Below are 20495 nucleotides of genomic sequence, written 5' to 3' on the forward strand. Positions count from 1 at the left end.
ATGTTATAACCTGAGGCTCCTCACTAAGCTGTTAAATTACTTATTCCAAGCATCCTCTTAAAGCAGCCACCAGCTGCTTCGTCACAGTGTAGCTTTGCTTTGCTAAGTCTCATTCTTGGCAAGCAGGCATGCTAGAATTTATTTTAGCATGGTGCTCTTGAATGATCGCCTTAGGGAAATGCATTTTCTGCATTTAAACCATCCCCTTGGAGCACGGAGGGACCCGCTCCAGCCACAGGCCAGTCCCTTGATAAAAGGCACAGTGACAGGAGAATTAATCTGGCAGTGTCTGCTTTTGATGATGGGAGAAACTAGATTTCCCAGACATGCAAACTCCAGACAGAAAGGCCCTGCTCTTTCTGTGAGGTGACAGTGCTAACCACTTAGCAACCATGCTTCAAAAGCTCTGCTGAAAATGGGCCAGAATATTTGCAGATGAATCCTTTTTCGCTCTTTACTCCATAAAGATTATATTTCATGACCTCACCTCTACCTGTAATGATGAGCTTTGACACGTCAGTACGTATCAATAAAGACCTTCTTTGACAACCATTATAATAGTTTCCAGGTTTTTCCGTGAGTAGCTGCGTAGGTAACTTGTGGAGCAGAGGGTCATTTTGTCCCATAAGCAGGCCTGAAATATGACAGAAACCATTCAGTTTAGAAAAGAGCTTAAAAAATTAGTCGTAGCAGGCGTTCCAGGGGTAACGTCTACTCTCATGAGCAGCAGCTCAGAGGGAAGGAAGATATTTTACATGTTGATATTTTCAGCATTTTCTAATAACAGGAAGTCAGTTGAACTCATATTTCTTTGTCAGTGTGCATGATTGTATCCTTACACATGTATGAATCTGTCATGACTGCGGCAACACACGTGTGGAATTATGAGAGAAGGACCCAAAATGCAGGCGCGGCTGTGATGCGAGTGAGCTTTATTAACAAGGCAAGAATACAAACAGAAACGGAGAAGGCATGGACGGAAACTAAGGAAAACCTACACCGGGAAAACTAAGAAACAAGGAACCAGACGTAACAAACCTAAAGATCGAGGGGACTTAGAGCAGAGGATAACACGGGGAACACGAGGACACACACTATAAGTACACACAGGGAACCGAGGATACTGCACACAGAAGGGAGACATGGCTGAACCTAATTAACATGACGAGACAGAAGACGCAAACTGAATACACCGACACCAGCCGCGGACCTTCAAAGTAAAACAGGAAATATACACTAACAGAACTCAGAGACATGATACTGACAGAGAACAGAGGGAACACACGGGCAGGGATGACTAGATGCTAAACCGAGGAAGCACAGAAACCAAAACCAAAGAACTAGAAAGTCTTAACCAGAATACAAAATAATAATAAACACAAAAGCGTCAAATGACCAAGGACAATGACATGGATACTGCAACTGTGAATGGTCTGATTGGCCAACCTAATAGCGTCCATTTTGACGTAAATTTTTGTTGCATAACCTCGTGTTTTTGAGATGTGTGTTGTACGGTGTACATTTTAGGACAGCCTCAGGTTTCAGGAGAAAAAGTCATCAGGGCTGATATTTTTTCAAAAAAAATATCAGGTCTCAGGACCTGATGTGTCAGGTCTCACGTCTGAGTTTGGACCTGACAGCTTTTTGTCTGAGCTCTGAGGATATCCTAAAATGTACACCTGCTGTTATTTTTTAAGCATTTGTTTGACTGAGTGTGATGTCAGGTACATTAGATTATATATATTACAATATTTTTTACCCACTCCAATTAGATATGATATTGCCTAGCAAACACTAGCTTTATTGGCCTGTCCCATTACACAGTGTGTAATGTGTGTAATTTAACTGGTGAAAGTGTCAGTCGGTACAGGCTAATAACTGCTCCCTGAATGTTTAGTACTTGCTCTTATTACAGTGACTGGCTCTGATTAGAGTGCCATTGCCAATGTCTGAATATTCACATGTTCACTTTAAAGCTAGCACACTGTGTTAAAACAAAAGAGTAAAACAGACGGATGGGAATAATAGCAATCCATTACAATGTACCCCGTCCAACCTCAACACCACTTGTTATCCGTGGTTTCTGTGGTATAGACGAATTTCCATTTAAGAGTTAATCTGCGTGACAAAAATTGTGTTACTGGATTAGATTGCAAACACGCATTAGCCTCAACCTGGATCTAAGACTTGAGAAAATAAGATTCACTGTCATGGCTCATCTGATAAATGGGAGAACACCTGGAAACCTTTTGTGTTACATATTGAAAACAAGCTTTAATAACTATTTCCCCCCATTCGTGCATACACACAAGCACTCATAATTTCTAATGTTCAAATTGATTAAATAACACCTATTGATTTTGATCTTTTTCCATGTTTTAGAAACTACAATATTTTCATTTCAGCCTGATAAAATGGTCCATTTGTCTCGTGTGTCAGATTTTTCTTTTCTACATTAAAAGAAAAAAACACACCACAGAAATCCTGAAACTATCATGACTGTCTGAGCTGGGAAACTACAAGATTTTCTGTTCTAGCATCAAGAAAAGATCATATAATCCTTGTTTTTCCATGAGACCCAGTGTGCTGGCCTTTAGTTTCTCAGAAAAGCAGCATTTAATATTTAAACAGCAACACACCAGCCAGAGCTGCTCAGAACAAGCAGCCTGACTCGGGGAAATTCAGCCTCAGTTGTTTTGCAGCAAGGAAGTGTTACTCATTCACTTTTATAGCAAGCATTAATGACATCATGAGGGTCTTGTAGCTAGAAGAAGCTAATATCATTAGGCACACAAGTGGAAACAGAACAGTCAAATCTGCACATTTCGTACTCAGATACTGGAAACTTTGAAGTCTCTGTGCAGGTGGTTCAATAAAGTAATCAAATAGTTTTACAGAGCATGAGTGTCATGGTCGGCTGTGTGGCAGGCAGGATGAGGACCCAATCGCAAAACTCACGGACTCAAGGGATGAACTCAAAAGGCAGCTTTATTGCTGACAAGATGACAGGAAAATACAAAACTTAAACTGGGCACAATAAACTAATACTTGGAGAGAGACACAGGGACAGCCACGCAGCATGAGGGAGACTACGACACAGAACTGAGGGAGACGCAGACATAAATACACAGAGGGTTAACGAGGGAAGTGGGAGCACACGGGGAACACAGCTGACACAGATAATCATAACGAGACAGGGCAGGAGTGAACACAACATGACGCATACTGACGAGAGACTGTCAAAGTAAAACAGGAAGTACAGAGGTTCAGACAGGAGGAGAGAGCACGGGGAGAACACAGACATAACAGGCTGGGGAAAACATGGAATAAAACACGAAAGGGGACAAGGGCTCATGAATACATAGAGGGGCACACAGGGGGTGAGAGTCACAAAGGGAAAGCACACAGGGAACCACATAACAGGGCAACTCAGGAAACAGAACCTAAACAGGGAACTGAATACAAAAATACAAGAGAACTAAGAATACTGGGCCAACACGGCCCAGGACCATGACAATGAGCTTCTGGTTGGATGTGGACATGCCTAAATGTCAGTAATGCACTCATGTCACAATGTGATTGGCTGATGTCTATTTGCTCCACATGAAAGTCATGGCCTATTGTCAGCAGGATCCTGACTCAAGCTCAGTTTTTGTACTTATTGTGCCCTTGTTTCTATGGAAATCAGAGGATGACTTTCTTGAACGCCATGGGTGTTTCTGATAGATCAGCTGTGGCTTTGGATTATATGTTTTGAGCCTCACTATGGTGTGAAAGAGCCACTGTGAGAAGGGCTCACTAATGTCCGAATTAAAACCACAGGCCCTTTTTCTCTTTCAGCTGTTATGACGGGAGAAAAAATCAGAATATGTAATCAGCAAAATTTAATCCATTCACTGCAGGAAAAGCACTATCGCTGTATCATCCAAAGCGTTTCAGAACGTGGCCTGAACACAAGGAGGTATATGCACTTTCCTGGACTGAAGCCCTGCATAGCAGCTCTGTTTGCCCTGGTAACAATTGTTATGCGGACACAGTTCAGCCTTTGAGACACTCAGCATGTTACATCTTACCCAAGCACAGGGGCATGTGAGCCGGCTTTAAGGTGGAATTGGAATTTAATGGAGCGGCTACAGCGATAAATCAGTAAAGGTCAGATTAGAAACTGTGCTCACAGTTTCTAATAAAAAAGGCACAACGGTCAATGCTGGAGACCATTGTGCTACACAGAGGGCAGGGCTTTCGATTACAGAGTGTTAGGCATATGAGTCTTAGTGACGTGTCTTTCAATAAATTATAAACCTATTACCTTGAAATGGATGGCTGACTTCGTGCATGGAGGCCATTGACTTTGGTTATTGTGTTACCATTAGTGGTAGACCACTGCTGCTCAAGCAATCTCATGAGAGCCTGTCACTGTAGTTGTATGAAAGCTAAAAATCAATACCAAGCAAGTCCACATTTCATAAATAAATAAACAAAACAGAAAATGAGTGAGTGACACAACAATAATCACACTTGGTATGATATATTTTATATAACTGGGATTTAGTGGCACTTAGGAATAAAGATTTCAGTTTAGTTTTAATTCACAGAGCACATTCTTTCAATAAACCTTGATATTTCATTTCACTTGTTTCTGTCTGTGTTTACGGTTTTTCAGTAAAGGGTCTCTTCCTAAATGAATTACACTGGGCCTACACAGGACCAAATGGATGCTAATTGCTTCAGCTTGCACATGTCAGATGCTCTGGTGTGTGATAAAAGCATGTTTTGATTAGTGAATCTGATTTTCTAGTCTGTGAGCAGATGGGCATGCTGAAAGCTGCAAGTGACAATCAATATATTTTTGTGGTTCTGCAGAGTTTGTGAGAACCAGGACAATATAACACATTTTCTGCTAAATAAATAAATAAAAATAAATAAATAACAGTTTTGAGGTACCATTGTGTCTTGCTTACTTGAATACATTTGACTTTAGTATTTCTTGGACACAAAACAACTTGTCTCTTCAACTGCTATTTCTATATTTGGTTAGAAAATATTCTTTCATGCCCTGAAATGTTTTCCCAGTTTTTTGAATATAAAAACTGAGAGTTGAGAGTTTTTCCACATGTGGTCTGAATACAAAAAACAAAACAAAACAAAACAAAAAATATTTGTATTTTCCAAATATTTTCCTTATTGAAACATGTACAAGCATTTGTGGAAATCAAGTATATGAGGAAAAACATACAATATTTGGTACGACGATCATTATTCTTCAACACAGCCTGAACTCTCTTATATCAGGTTCCTTCTGTTTCCTTTAAGCAGTCTTAGGAACAGTTCTCCAGGGTTCTTGAACAGCAATCAAAGATCTTCTTTGGATGTTGACTTCCTTTTGCAGAGTGCTCTGTAAAGATGATAAGGTATGTTAGCAAGCCGATCCATGATAGTTCTCCACTGTCTGCTATTTGGTCCAGGTATGTTTTTTTTTACTGCACTAGGTGTGAGTTTGGGATCAGTTTCATGCTGAAAAATGAATCTTTTACCATTCAAATGCTTTCCAGATGGTATTGCACATTGAATACATTTTGTTTTTGGCACTTTTCTGACAGTTTTTAATCTAATAGCTCTTTTTGAATCATTGCATAGGTGCCAAAATACAATTTTATGCATGTCAAACTATGTTATCTTCGGCATAGTTAAAATAAAGAAACAGGAACAAATTATGTGTTTTATGACAGGCCGTTAGCCGCAAAGTGCCAAAAGATACAATTTAAAATTAAATTGATTCCTTGCTAAGTTGTTTGCTCTGTGAGTCACCACAGTGGTTCATCCCTTGAGTTAAGTCAACTATAAAAACCTAAAAATGAGTGAAAGGCAGCCAATACCCTGGGAAAAACTGTAAATAAACAAAAAAATAAACCTCTTCAAACAGAGAGTGTGTCTGTGGTTCAACTGTCAGAAATCCAGACAATAAAAAAACTGATATCCTCAGTTTGTCACATATTTTGTGTAACTGAACCAAAAAAAAAGAAGAAAAACTAAATCAGCATGTCTCCCACTCTGTGTTAACTATATGCTGTACATACACCCACTCACATGTTGTGTAGTAACTGCTCAGTTAAAGTCACGCTGCACAGGGACACGTGCTCCAGACCTATAATCAGTTTTGACTCTAACAACAGTGAATGGTGTGGTGATTAGTGCCTTTGCCCCTAGACAAAACCTGCCTCGACAACAGATGGTGATAGTGCCTAAGGGAGCCCGAGCTCCTGTTTAAACAAATTAGCCAAAAGGAAAACCTTGAATATTTGACTGTTGGCTGCAGAGACGTGTTCATAAAATCATCCATATCAATGTTCCTGTGCCTGACCTGGTCCGTATTTTCTACCATATGGCTGCAGTCAGGTAGGGCAGGACCTGATGAATGGGATCTATTAGCTTAACTAATGGCTGTTGTTGCTTACTGAAAGGGCCATGTTTATATTGTACTTATTAAAGCTATAAAACAAAGATTTCTATAAACAGATTACATGTGCATGGATATATACAGTAAATACTAACCACTTCATACAAGGAACAAACAACAAGACTTTTAGACCCCGTCACAGTCCCTCCTCACGTTTGCCCAAATTTAGTCTATCATGACAGTTTAATGGTCTAAACACCTGCTAACCACCACTATGTGTGAATAATTGAATAAATAAGAAGTAAATCTAAGAGAGTAATTATTAAATATCTGTATAACAAATAGGACTTTTATGACTCAAACTTTATTAAATTTTAATATACACAAAAAAAACCCAAAACACACACACACAAAAAAAAACAAAAAAAAAAACACCCCCCCCCCCCCCAAAAAAAAAAAAAAACAACCAAAAACTAGCAGAATGGACATTCCCAGTAACAACAACAGAACAAATTGAGCATCAATGCATATTTCCATCCCAAAAAACAAAAAAAATAAATAAAACAAAACCCCAAGCCCCCCCTCCCCCCCCCCCAAAAGAACACCCAAAAACTAGCAGAATGGACACTCCCAGTAACAACAGCAGAACAAATTGAGCATAAATGCATATTTACATCCCCCCCCCCCCCCCCCCCCAAAAAAAAAAAAAAAAAGTGATGCCAACATTCCACATAGACCAGATTACAGCTATCCTATTTAGTCCAAGCTTAACTATTTTAGCCGGATACGTCACTGACCTGTATGTAAAAAGTAATTTGCCCACTTATCATTATAATCGTCCAGTCTATTTAGCAGTCTATATGATAATTTTTCGTAAGCTGCCACTTGTCCCAAAGAGATATACCACTGAGAGAATGTAGGAGTCGATGAGGCCTTCCACTCTTTCACCAGCAGCTTCCTCCCCAGCATAATCGCCGTTTGTACCCAATGAGCAAGAGAAGTGGATAAGTGACTCAAAGCTGAAGGGTCTCCTAATACATAAAGACTGTTCATAAATGGGACCCTTTGACCTACAACCTTCTCTACTACAGTGTGAATATGAATCCAATAATCTTGGACTTTGGAGCACCCCCAAAGCAAATGTAAAAGTGTGCCACTTCCTTGCTGGCATTTCCAGCATACATCATCAGTCACTAGACCCACCCTATGCAACCGTGAAGGTGTCCAGTATACTCTATTTAAAATCTTAAATTGGACCAATCTTGAACGTAATTCGCGTGACGTTTTTTTCAGATTTCTGAGGATGCCATTCCATTCCTCCACTGTAAAGTTGAGATTTAAATCATTTCCCACGTTCTTTTGAGGGACAGTGTGTTAGAATCAGAAGCTAATAAAAGCATTTTGTAATAAGCTGATGCCTCTTTTCCACGCCCAAAGGTTTTTTTAATTTTCTCCAGAAAGTCGCAGCTTAAAGGGAACTTTGCGAATGAACCACATGTATTGGCCATCAAATGTCTTAGTTGCAGATATTTCCAAAATTCCTGTCTAGGTAAATCAAATTCTTCTGCAAGTTTTCCATATGATTTAAATATACTATTTTCATAAAGATCCCCCAACACTGTTATACCTCTTTGAAACCAGAGCTTCCAAAAGAAGGGTAGTTTAGCAATAGAAAGTTTGGGATTATGCCAAATACCAGCAGATTGGTTAAGATATGGATCAAATTTGAATAATTTGGACAATCTTTTCCATACTTCTTTCAAATGAGAAAGTACTGGATGTGATTAGACGTGGGGAGACAAATTAGTTGATAAGCTATATAATGGTGTGAATGGCGAGCAAGCAGTACTTTCAATGGAAAGCCAAGGAGGCGCTTTCTCAGGGGGTAAGAACCAATGTGCCAAATGCCGAAGAGAAAAAGCATAATGATATAAAAGTAGATTAGGCATCCCTAACCCACCTCTGTCCACTGGTTTCTGCAGTTTCCTCAGATTCAATCTAGGCTTTTTATTATTCCATATAAATGACTTACAGAGCTGGTCAAACTGTTTGGTGTATTTCAAAGGAACATGGATTGGTAGAGCCTGCAACAAATAATTGAACTTAGGTGTACATACCATTTTGATTACGTTTTCCTTTCCCCACATTGAGAGATACATCTGAGACCAACGATCAATATTAATTTTCATATCGCTGAGTAAAGGTTCAAAATTTATCTTCATCAGGTCTGACAAATGAGGCGGGAAGGTGATGCCTAAATACTTAATGCCCTTCTGAGGCCAGGAAAACATACCAGTTTGAAAAAGTGACCTAGGACAATAACTAGTTAATGGAAGGGCCTCTGATTTGGTCCAATTCACCTAATAACCAGAAATAGCTGAAAACATGAAGACGGCCGTAGTGATCGATGTAGCGGTTCCGAATGACAGCAATATCAGGAAGAAGGAACACGAGAAGCTGGAGAAATACCAAGAGCTCAGAGAAGAGCTCGAGAGGATGTGGAGGGTGAAGGTAACGGTGGTCCCCGTGGTAATCGGAGCACTAGGTGCGGTGACTCCCAAGCTAGGCGAGTGGCTCCAGCAGATCCCGGGAACAACATCGGAGATCTCTGTCCAGAAGAGCGCAGTCCTGGGAACAGCTAAGATACTGCGCAGGACCCTCAAGCTCCCAGGCCTCTGGTAGAGGACCCGAGCTTGAAGGATAAACCGCCCGCAAGGGCGTGCTGGGTGTTTTTATATATATATATATATATATGTATATATATATATATATATATATATATATATATATATATATATATATATATATATATAGTTACTCCATTATCTTCACATCTGTTGTTAAAGTGCACCAAGCCATTTGAAACTTCAGGCTTTCACCGAGAGCCTTAGATAATAGGTTATAATTAACATTAAAGGTCACGAGATGCTGCTGTGTTTGTCTTTTATAGTGGATATCATGATACCGTTACCATGGACAAGCTGGGAAAATTATGTAAATCGTACAGAATACACAGCAATAAAGCCCATGTAACATCAATAAAGTAAAGACCAAGATGATAAGCTTGGGATGCAGCTTTGAAGCAGGTTGAGAGCAGGTGTTCAGGAAATACACGGGATGTGATATAGCTGCTGGTGTTTTATATTTTAAATCCAAAGAATATTCGCTTTGCATACAACATCTGCAGGTGGATGACTTTATGACTCAATACGTAACGTAGTGTTGACACTAGCATGTATCAATATAGTGACTGATGGTGGTGGTGCCTACAATGGCCTCTTGTGGCGTCTGAGTTATTGTTTTGATAGTGATGGCTGACTGTGTCCGTGTTACTTGCAAGAAGAGAAATTCTGGAAAAGGTCAAAGCTGATGGAGAGGGATCGCAGGTAATTGAATACGTTCATCCATCGCAGCAAATGGATTTCTGCACCTTTGCTTGCATTCAGCAGACTGTCTCAGAATAGATTTGGGGGATTTTTTGCATGTTTGTTTTTTCGAGGGAAACTTTACAAGCAACAAAGAATGTGAAAAGTATGTATAGTTAAAATAGCACGAAGGATACATTTAAACAAGGTATTCAAACTCCAAACAATACAGGAATTTAAGTACACCCCTGGACAGTATAAGTGTACCAAAAAATAAGCATTGTAAGTTCAAGGTACTGAACATGTGTGTCTCAACATTACACACACCCTCTTTTCTATGATTCTATTGTTGGCTTATATATAATAATTAATAATTAATTATTAGGAATAAATATGCTATATGAGTCTGCTCTGGAAGTGGAAACATTCTTTATCTGATGGGGGTGGGATGCAGGTTTTCTTTCAGAAATGCTCACTGATTGATCCAAATGAGTCTCTACAGTAGCATAAACCAGCGTCCCTCACCTACTCACTACAGCTCGTTGCAGGTTGATGCAGTCACTGCACAGGCTGCACAGGCACTGTTAAAACGTATTCTACATAAAGAGTCTCATCTTCTCAGAAACCCGTGTCAGCAGGAGTCAGAAGATGGTCGCTATTTACGACGCCCGAGTCAGATTAAAACTTCTGTGAAGTCATAAACTAAATTCTCACTGACTCACTGAACACAAAGAACAGTGGTCTATAAAATTCTGTTTATTTTCAGCTCAGCTTGAATCAAATGAAGCTGGCATTGAAAATAAGGACACAGTGAGAGCCTGTGTGCGATACACAGCTGTTTGTGCATCATATTTTCATTTTTGTTAATGAGTAACACTGATTTGGCATTACTCATTAACATCTCTTTTATTATCATTTTTCATTCAAAAGTTAAATGGCCTGTATTTATATAGCGCTTTACTAGTCCCTAAGGACCCCAAAGCGCTTTACATATCCAGTCATCCACCCATTCACACACACATTCACACACTGGTTAAACAAAGTTAAATAAACTTGAGTAAGGTAATGAGTAATTTTTCTTCGTCCTCAACAGAATCCTTCTTTTTTTTTTCATATGATCATGGGAACCTCACACATGTGGATGGATGCATCTGGATGCTGGCAGCATATTCATCATCCTCAGGAGGAGAAACTGTGCTGCAGTTTCTGGGAGCTGAAAGAGCATGCTGATTAGTCAGTGACACCTGGGGGAGGACGACTGAGGAGTGATCCTTGAGCTACTTCAGATGGTGGTGGAGGTTCTGCTGCTGTCAAGAGGCTGCAGGAGAGACTTTTCAAGTGACTTACAACAGAAGGAAACAGAAAAATATGAAAGGAGTGTCCTAATGAGGTGAAAGATAATGGAGGAGAGTTAAACACGTTTTAATCTGATATCAAGAGCAGCTGTGTTTAATAATAAAAGCTCCCCTCTCTTATCTTCAACTGAGTTTCAGTTTGGTATCAGTCAAGATTGATGTCAAGAATCACTTAAGCAATTAATTTCTAATTCAAATAGTGCCTGTGAGTCTCTATGTTGGTTCGTGCTGTTAAAAAATACATAATTATATTTATTTGTTTAATTTGATTAACTTTTAATGGAATAAAGTTTCTCACGTCTTCATCAGCTGCACTTAAGGTTCACACTCCCTTGCTGCCTCCCAGAGTCCTCAAAGAGACAAAAGACTCTTCCTGTGGAGTTTTCTGCTTCCCTCAACTTCCTTACTAGACCCCCACCATTTGTCTTACTGTATGAGTGTGAGACATGTTAAAATCCAGTGGCACCAAGGCATCATACAATAAAATAATGTGATTAATACATAAGTAAAAGAAATTCCTATACATGCCCCTTCCTGATTTCTTATGTTTTAACATGTTTGTTACACTTACATGTTTCCAATTTCAAATGTTAACACAGATGTTCAGAGTAAATACAGATTGTAGTTTTTTAAATGATGATTTCATTTAGTTTGGGGAAACAGCTCCAACTTTACCTCATGTAGAAAAAGTCATTTCCTTCTAAACCTAATAAGTGGTTTTGTCATCTAGCAAGAACTGCAATCAAGCATTTGCAATAACTAATAAAAAAAGCACTTGTGACAATTGTGTTGGTGACAGCTTTTGTTATAATATCAATAATATTCATATGAATATGGGATACTGTTACATGTTTGCACAGACTTTTGTGGAATATGGAGACACTCCTGGCATTATATGAGCAAAGTGAGACTCATTTTTTAGGGTTGGTGGAGATGAGTGTGAAGATCCAAACAATCCCTGTCAGTGATGGAGAAGCTTTGATGGAAATATTTGGTAAAAAGTTCACCAGCATGAAGGAAATGAAGTTTCAAACTTTCCTTAGGAGGAGCCCAGCACGCCTGCTTAAAGAAAAGTGAGTGTGGCGATGTGGATGCTTGCAGCGACTGCTGTATAGAGGCCATCCTGCTACACATGAAACACATCAGAGTCATAATTGTTATTTTAGTCACGTGTTTGTTTATTATCCTTATTGTTTTATCTGGGACTGTTTGCAGACATCTCAGAGAGAGGAGACACCAGCATCTGAACAGAGACTCAAACCAGCAACCTGCAGCTCCCTGCTTGGCTGCTCCAGTTTTCTCCTCACTCATGTTGCCCACCAGTGATTTCTAGCTGCCCACCCACACAGCAGGCTAGAATATGCGCTGAGCCTCAGCACCCAATACTTGGACATGTTTTCTTTATTAAATAATGAACCAGACCCCAAAAGTAAACAGCTGTTATTGCTAGGCAACGGGAGCAGCCTTTGGCGATGCAGCACCTGACATTCCTGACCATGTGGGCGGAGCATGCATGAAATGGAATGTTTAGTAGAACTGTGCAACACAAGCACTTAGTTCCAGCATGTTTCATTGTATCCAGACACAGCTAGAGACACATCTACAGCAGCATCTCTGTGCAGGACAAACGACAGTTGACGAAGAAACATCAAAAACTTCACTTCACTCCTCTACAAAACGTTGGCTCCTTTGTTTAAAAGGCCAAAATGAATCGAGGGAGAACGAGAAGAGGATCGGCGAGTGCTTCACCTCACAATTCAGTACAGCTGATTAACCTGCAAGAAGAACTTCAAATGATACAGGCTGAAAATTTCAAATTAAAAGAAGAGGCAGAAAAATCAAGAGGAGAAGCTAAAGATTCAAAGTTTGAAACTGATGTAGTATTGCAGGAATTACTGCATGTGGGTCTCAAACTTAAAGGAGAGAAAATGGGAAAACAACAGGCAGAAAAGGAGAATGAAAAGATGAAGAAAGAACTGTTGGAAGCTCAAAAAGCATTGGAGGAAGAGAAAAGCACAGCACAAGAAGCCAACAATAAATATCAAACTGCAAAGAAGGAGGCAGGAAATGTGATGCAGGAATTACAGGAGGTGCAGGAAGCTTTTGGAGAGGGAAAAAGGAAAATGCAGTTGGCAACTCAAGAAGCTGCAAATGTAACAGCTGAAGCTGAAACACTAAGAAAGGAATTACTGCATGTAAAGCAACAACTTGAAGAGGAGAAAAAACGTAAAGATGAGGCAGAAAATGAGATTGAAAATTTGAAGAAAGAATTGTTGGAAGCTCAAAAAGTGTTGGAGGAAGAGAAAATGAAAATAGAGGAAGCAAAGAAAGAAATGGAAGATACAAAGAGTCACACTGAAAACATGAAGAAGGAACTGATGAAAGTGCAAGAAGAACTTGCAGAAGAGAAAATTGAGGTGAAGGTATTGAAGAAAGAAATGACGGTGACCAAGAAAGACTGCAAAGACGCACTGAAAGAAATGCGAAAGCACAAAAAGGAAGCTAAAGAGCTCCTCAAACACAAAGGGAAACTGGCCAAACAGCAGCTGAAAGAAAAATTTAAAGATGCCGAGGAGCAGCTCAACAAGACCTTAAACGAACTGAAGGCAAAAGAAAAAGAAAAGCAAGCTGAGGACAGGAGGGGATTCTGGAGCAGACTGCTGAGAAAGAACTGACCCAGCAGCATCAATAGTTTCTTCCCCCTCTCTCCACCTTTCTTTCAGCCCATCCTTCTTCTTGGGACGTTTGTTTGTTTTTTAAAAACTGAAATGCACAAATAAAATTGCCATAACTTGACCTCATGTTGCCTGCTTCTTTTCTTGTGTGTCTGTGGATGTAAAACAGTAACACACTTTCTGCTCTGTGTCTTTAATTGTAAATAAATGCAATATGTTTTCATTTTAAAATGCAGTGCAAAAAACTTCTGCTCTGAATCTTTTTTTAGCAAAAAGCTTTTTTTTGCCTGTTGTGGAAGTTTTCCATTTAAATAAAGCCTGCAGACGAGCGGTGAGCGGTAGCTAACATTCTTTAATCAAACACACAAAGAACAGACAACCAAGCTTGATGAAGTCCCTGCATGACCGCGGGACAGACGGTCAGCAGAGTCTGAGCCCAGCATGGCTCTCAGTTAAATATCTCCAGGAACAAAAGGCAGTACACAGCTGTTTCACACCTTAAGCTTCACACTCCCTTGCTGCCTCCCAGAGTCCTCAAAGAGACAAAAGACTCTTCCTGTGGAGTTGTCTGCTTCCCCCAACTTCCTTACTACACCCCCACCATTTGTCTTACTGTATGAGTGTGAGACATGTTAAAATCCAGTGGCACCAAGGCATCATACAATAAAATAATGTGATTAATACATAAGTAAAAGAAATTCCTATACATGCCCCTTCCTGATTTCTTATGTTTTAACATGTTTGTTACACTTACATGTTTCCAATTTCAAATGTTAACACAGATGTTCAGAGTAAATACAGATTGTAGTTTTTTAAATGATGGTTTCATTTAGTTTGGGGAAACAGCTCCAACTTTACCTCATGTAGAAAAAGTCATTTCCTTCTAAACCTAATAAGTGGTTTTGTCATCTAGCAAGAACTGCAATCAAGCATTTGCAATAACTAATAAAAAAGCACTTGTGACAATTGTGTTGGTGACAGCTTTTGTTATAATATCAATAATATTCATATGAATATGGGATACTGTTACATGTTTGCACAGACTTTTGTGGAATATGGAGACACTCCTGGCATTATATGAGCAAAGTGAGACTCATTTTTTAGGGTTGGTGGAGATGAGTGTGAAGATCCAAACAATCCCTGTCAGTGATGGAGAAGCTTTGATGGAAATATTTGGTAAAAAGTTCACCAGCATGAAGGAAATGAAGTTTCAAACTTTCCTTAGGAGGAGCCCAGCACGCCTGCTTAAAGAAAAGTGAGTGTGGCGATGTGGATGCTTGCAGCGACTGCTGTATAGAGGCCATCCTGCTACACATGAAACACATCAGAGTCATAATTGTTATTTTAGTCACGTGTTTGTTTATTATCCTTATTGTTTTATCTGGGACTGTTTGCAGACATCTCAGAGAGGAGACACCAGCATCTGAACAGAGACTCAAACCAGCAACCTGCAGCTCCCTGCTTGGCTGCTCCAGTTTTCTCCTCACTCATGTTGCCCACCAGTGATTTCTAGCTGCCCACCCACACAGCAGGCTAGAATATGCGCTGAGCCTCAGCACCCAATACTTGGACATGTTTTCTTTATTAAATAATGAACCAGACCCCAAAAGTAAACAGCTGTTATTGCTAGGCAACGGGAGCAGCCTTTGGCGATGCAGCACCTGACATTCCTGACCATGTGGGCGGAGCATGCATGAAATGGAATGTTTAGTAGAACTGTGCAACACAAGCACTTAGTTCCAGCATGTTTCATTGTATCCAGACACAGCTAGAGACACATCTACAGCAGCATCTCTGTGCAGGACAAACGACAGTTGACGAAGAAACATCGAAAACTTCACTTCACTCCTCTACAAAACGTTGGCTCCTTTGTTTAAAAGGCCAAAATGAATCGAGGGAGAACGAGAAGAGGATCGGCGAGTGCTTCACCTCACAATTCAGTACAGCTGATTAACCTGCAAGAAGAACTTCAAATGATACAGGCTGAAAATGTCAAATTAAAAGAAGAGGCAGAAAAATCAAGAGGAGAAGCTAAAGATTCAAAGTTTGAAACTGATGTAGTATTGCAGGAATTACTGCATGTGGGTCTCAAACTTAAAGGAGAGAAAATGGGAAAACAACAGGCAGAAAAGGAGAATGAAAAGATGAAGAAAGAACTGTTGGAAGCTCAAAAAGCATTGGAGGAAGAGAAAAGCACAGCACAAGAAGCCAACAATAAATATCAAACTGCAAAGAAGGAGGCAGGAAATGTGATGCAGGAATTACAGGAGGTGCAGGAAGCTTTTGAAGAGGGAAAAAGGAAAATGCAGTTGGCAACTCAAGAAGCTGCAAATGTAACAGCTGAAGCTGAAACACTAAGAAAGGAATTACTGCATGTAAAGCAACAACTTGAAGAGGAGAAAAAACGTAAAGATGAGGCAGAAAATGAGATTGAAAATTTGAAGAAAGAATTGTTGGAAGCTCAAAAAGTGTTGGAGGAAGAGAAAATGAAAATACAGGAAGCAAAGAAAGAAATGGAAGATACAAAGAGTCACACTGAAAACATGAAGAAGGAACTGATGAAAGTGCAAGAAGAACTTGCAGAAGAGAAAATTGAGGTGAAGGTATTGAAGAAAGAAATGACGGTGACCAAGAAAGACTGCAAAGACGCACTGAAAGAAATGCGAAAGCACAAAAAGGAAGCTAAAGAGCTCCTCAAACACAAAGGGAAACTGGCCAAACAGCAGCTGAAAGAAACATTTAAAGATGCCGAGGAGCAGCTCAACAAGACCTTAAACGAACTGAAGGCAAAAGAAAAAGAAAAGCAAGCCGAGGACAGGAGGGGATTCTGGAGCAGACTGCTGAGAAAGAACTGACCCAGCAGCATCAATAGTTTCTTCCCCCTCTCTCCACCTTTCTTTCACCCCATCCTTCTTCTTGGGACGTTTGTTTGTTTTTTAAAAACTGAAATACACAAATAAAATTGCCATAACTTGACCTCATGTTGCCTGCTTCTTTTCTTGTGTGTCTGTGGATGTAAAACAGTAACACACTTTCTGCTCTGTGTCTTTAATTGTAAATAAATGCAATATGTTTTCATTTTAAAATGCAGTGCAAAAAACTTCTGCTCTGAATCTTTTTTTTTTAGCAAAAAGCTTTTTTTTGCCTGTTGTGGAAGTTTTCCATTTAAATAAAGCCTGCAGACGAGCGGTGAGCGGTAGCTAACATTCTTTAATCAAACACACAAAGAACAGACAACCAAGCTTGATGAAGTCCCTGCATGACCGCGGGACAGACGGTCAGCAGAGTCTGAGCCCAGCATGGCTCTCAGTTAAATATCTCCAGGAACAAAAGGCAGTACACAGCTGTTTCACACCTTAAGGTTCACACTCCCTTGCTGCCTCCCAGAGTCCTCAAAGAGACAAAAGACTCTTCCTGTGGAGTTTTCTGCTTCCCCCAACTTCCTTACTACACCCCCACCATTTGTCTTACTGTATGAGTGTGAGACATGTTAAAATCCAGTGGCACCAAGGCATCATACAATAAAATAATGTGATTAATACATAAGTAAAAGAAATTCCTATACATGCCCCTTCCTGATTTCTTATGTTTTAACATGTTTGTTACACTTACATGTTTCCAATTTCAAATGTTAACACAGATGTTCAGAGTAAATACAGATTGTAGTTTTTTAAATGATGATTTCATTTAGTTTGGGGAAACAGCTCCAACTTTACCTCATGTAGAAAAAGTCATTTCCTTCTAAACCTAATAAGTGGTTTGTCATCTAGCAAGAACTGCAATCAAGCATTTGCAATAACTAATAAAAAAAGCACTTGGGACAATTGTGTTGGTGACAGCTTTTGTTATAATATCAATAATATTCATATGAATATGGGATACTGTTACATGTTTGCACAGACTTTTGTGGAATATGGAGACACTCCTGGCATTATATGAGCAAAGTGAGACTCATTTTTTAGGGTTGGTGGAGATGAGTGTGAAGATCCAAACAATCCCTGTCAGTGATGGAGAAGCTTTGATGGAAATATTTGGTAAAAAGTTCACCAGCATGAAGGAAATGAAGTTTCAAACTTTCCTTAGGAGGAGCCCAGCACGCCTGCTTAAAGAAAAGTGAGTGTGGCGATGTGGATGCTTGCAGCGACTGCTGTATAGAGGCCATCCTGCTACACATGAAACACATCAGAGTCATAATTGTTATTTTAGTCACGTGTTTGTTTATTATCCTTATTGTTTTATCTGGGACTGTTTGCAGACATCTCAGAGAGAGGAGACACCAGCATCTGAACAGAGACTCAAACCAGCAACCTGCAGCTCCCTGCTTGGCTGCTCCAGTTTTCTCCTCACTCATGTTGCCCACCAGTGATTTCTAGCTGCCCACCCACACAGCAGGCTAGAATATGCGCTGAGCCTCAGCACCCAATACTTGGACATGTTTTCTTTATTAAATAATGAACCAGACCCCAAAAGTAAACAGCTGTTATTGCTAGGCAACAGGAGCAGCATTTGGTGATGCAGCACCTGACATTCCTGACCATGTGGGCGGAGCATGCATGAAATGGAATGTTTAGTAGAACTGTGCAACACAAGCACTTAGTTCCAGCATGTTTCATTGTATCCAGACACAGCTAGAGACACATCTACAGCAGCATCTCTGTGCAGGACAAACGACAGTTGACGAAGAAACATCAAAAACTTCACTTCACTCCTCTACAAAACGTTGGCTCCTTTGTTTAAAAGGCCAAAATGAATCGAGGGAGAACGAGAAGAGGATCGGCGAGTGCTTCACCTCACAATTCAGTACAGCTGATTAACCTGCAAGAAGAACTTCAAATGATACAGGCTGAAAATATCAAATTAAAAGAAGAGGCAGAAAAATCAAGAGGAGAAGCTAAAGATTCAAAGTTTGAAACTGATGTAGTATTGCAGGAATTACTGCATGTGGGTCTCAAACTTAAAGGAGAGAAAATGGGAAAACAACAGGCAGAAAAGGAGAATGAAAAGATGAAGAAAGAACTGTTGGAAGCTCAAAAAGCATTGGAGGAAGAGAAAAGCACAGCACAAGAAGCCAACAATAAATATCAAACTGCAAAGAAGGAGGCAGGAAATGTGATGCAGGAATTACAGGAGGTGCAGGAAGCTTTTGGAGAGGGAAAAAGGAAAATGCAGTTGGCAACTCAAGAAGCTGCAAATGTAACAGCTGAAGCTGAAACACTAAGAAAGGAATTACTGCATGTAAAGCAACAACTTGAAGAGGAGAAAAAACGTAAAGATGAGGCAGAAAATGAGATTGAAAATTTGAAGAAAGAATTGTTGGAAGCTCAAAAAGTGTTGGAGGAAGAGAAAATGAAAATAGAGGAAGCAAAGAAAGAAATGGAAGATACAAAGAGTCACACTGAAAACATGAAGAAGGAACTGATGAAAGTGCAAGAAGAACTTGCAGAAGAGAAAATTGAGGTGAAGGTATTGAAGAAAGAAATGACGGTGACCAAGAAAGACTGCAAAGACGCACTGAAAGAAATGCGAAAGCACAAAAAGGAAGCTAAAGAGCTCCTCAAACACAAAGGGAAACTGGCCAAACAGCAGCTGAAAGAAAAATTTAAAGATGCCGAGGAGCAGCTCAACAAGACCTTAAACGAACTGAAGGCAAAAGAAAAAGAAAAGCAAGCTGAGGACAGGAGGGGATTCTGGAGCAGACTGCTGAGAAAGAACTGACCCAGCAGCATCAATAGTTTCTTCCCCCTCTCTCCACCTTTCTTTCAGCCCATCCTTCTTCTTGGGACGTTTGTTTGTTTTTTAAAAACTGAAATGCACAAATAAAATTGCCATAACTTGACCTCATGTTGCCTGCTTCTTTTCTTGTGTGTCTGTGGATGTAAAACAGTAACACACTTTCTGCTCTGTGTCTTTAATTGTAAATAAATGCAATATGTTTTCATTTTAAAATGCAGTGCAAAAAACTTCTGGTCTGAATCTTTTTTTTAGCAAAAAGCTTTTTTTTGCCTGTTGTGGAAGTTTTCCATTTAAATAAAGCCTGCAGACGAGCGGTGAGCGGTAGCTAACATTCTTTGATCAAACACACAAAGAACAGACAACCAAGCTTGATGAAGTCCCTGCATGACCGCGGGACAGACGGTCAGCAGAGTCTGAGCCCAGCATGGCTCTCAGTTAAATATCTCCAGGAACAAAAGGCAGTACACAGCTGTTTCACACCTTAAGGACCTTCTGAGAGCCTGTCTAGCTCTCCTGTAATAACTACCTGTCTCCTGGAATCTCCTTCACGATCTTGAGACTGTGTGGGAGACACTGCAAACCGTCTGACAATGTCACATATTGATGCACCATCCTAGAAGAGTTGCTACCAGTTCAAAACTGGTGAAAGAATCATCAGAAAAGATGAGGTGGGGAAAAAAGTCCACCTGTAACACCCTTCCTGTTTCGGTGGTTGTCTCATTGTTGCCCTCTCTAGTACACCTGTTATTATAACACCAAAGCACTGATTAACAACTCTCCTCTAATACTTAACCGAGCAGATCAATATTCCACAAGTCTGACTGACTTCATGCTATACTCTGACTAAAATGTTTTCCTTTGGGTTTTTTGAGCAGTGTGTGTATAAAATTCATATCACACACCAGTGTGGCACAAGTGTTATCTTTTATGTGTCTCCCTCATAAAAATCAGAGATGAATAATGGGCGGCT

Source organism: Astatotilapia calliptera, chromosome 15 (assembly GCF_964374335.1).
Source record: "Astatotilapia calliptera chromosome 15, fAstCal68.1, whole genome shotgun sequence".
NCBI lineage: Eukaryota > Metazoa > Chordata > Actinopteri > Cichliformes > Cichlidae > Astatotilapia > Astatotilapia calliptera.